The sequence below is a fragment of the Aplysia californica genome, unplaced genomic scaffold (assembly GCF_000002075.1).
Source record: "Aplysia californica isolate F4 #8 unplaced genomic scaffold, AplCal3.0 scaffold00887, whole genome shotgun sequence".
Taxonomy (NCBI): Eukaryota; Metazoa; Mollusca; class Gastropoda; order Aplysiida; family Aplysiidae; genus Aplysia; species Aplysia californica.
In genome coordinates this window covers 252,471-253,921 of record NW_004798157.1, presented here as the reverse complement: position 1 = coordinate 253,921, position 1,451 = coordinate 252,471, and positions in this window count along the sequence as shown.

The window sequence follows — 1,451 nt, the reverse complement described above, 5'->3', positions numbered from 1 at the left end:
TGTCTGATCAAAAGCAAGAAAGGTGCTGAACAGAGCGCTTCGCCTAAAGCTACCCCCGTACCTGTTTGGCTTCTTTGAAAAAAAAACAAAAAAAAACAGAACAAACCCAACTGGAATACGTTTTTATGTTATTGCTTGTAATTGTGAAAGGTATAGTGCTTGTAAGCAGCGCTCAATAGTTCCATCTGTTTCTAGGTTTCTGTTGACTGTTATGCGTTGTGTGTGGTAATAAAGGCCGTCAGGCAGTAATAACATCTATGGTCTCATCTTTGATTTTTTTGTATTTGTCTGTTTCTTTACAACAATGGTATAGGGTTTCACAAAAGAGCAATCACATTCTCACAATTCCTGGGAAATACAAAGAGCATTGTAAATTGTAATGTGATGCAGTGAAACCTTGAGCCTTTAAGCGTCAAGAGAACAGAGATTGTCAGCTGTTTACACACAGCTTTGTTTGGGTTTTTTAAATTTATGACGCCTGGTTAAGATCCTTCTTAAACCAAAAGGTTCAGTATAACCTGCTCTTTCTTTTTTATAAGAGTTGTAAAAATAGCAAGCACATCCCACAATTACTGAACTGGGTAACACAAAGAACATTGTAGATTTTAATGTCGTGTAGTGAAACATTGAGCCTCTAAGTCTCAAGAGAACAGAGATGTCAGCTGCATACACACAGCTTTGTGATTTGAGGGGGGGGGGGGTCATCAAAGACGCTTGGTTAAGATCCTTCGAATTTCAAAAGGTTCAGTATAACTTACGCTTTCTTTTTGACAAGTGTGCAAATTCTTGTTTACTGTGTGCACACACAGAGACATAGACATGCACACACAGACACATTCACTGATACAGATGCTCAGGGCTGTCCACCCACCACCGTATGTTTTAGTGATCAATAAATACATTAATGATTTGGCTTACTAATTTGTAAAATTATATCTCCATGTTTCGTCTTCTTCCCTAGGGTGTCAAGGACAAGGGTTGTAACACTTTTATGGTCTCCTCTTGGACTGTTTTGTATTTTATCTTTTATTTACCACCACCGTATCGGTTGTAAAAATAGCAAGCACATCCCCACAATTACACAACTAGGTAAAACAAAGAACATTGCAAATTGCTATGAGATGTCGTGACACCTTGAGCCTTGAAGCCTCAAGACTACCGAGATTGTCAGCTGCATGCACACAGCTTTATGGTTATTTTATCCAAGACGCCAAGTTAAGACCCTCCTAAGATCAGTTTTAAGTATAACCTAGGCTTCCTTCTTGACAAGTGTGTACACGCTTGTTTACTTCGTGCACACACACACACACACACACACACACACACACACACACACACACGCACACACACACACACTGACAGACAGACAGACACTCACACACAGACACACCCATGGATAAAGACAACCACTCAGATGCAGACACACACACCAAAACATACACACACCTGCA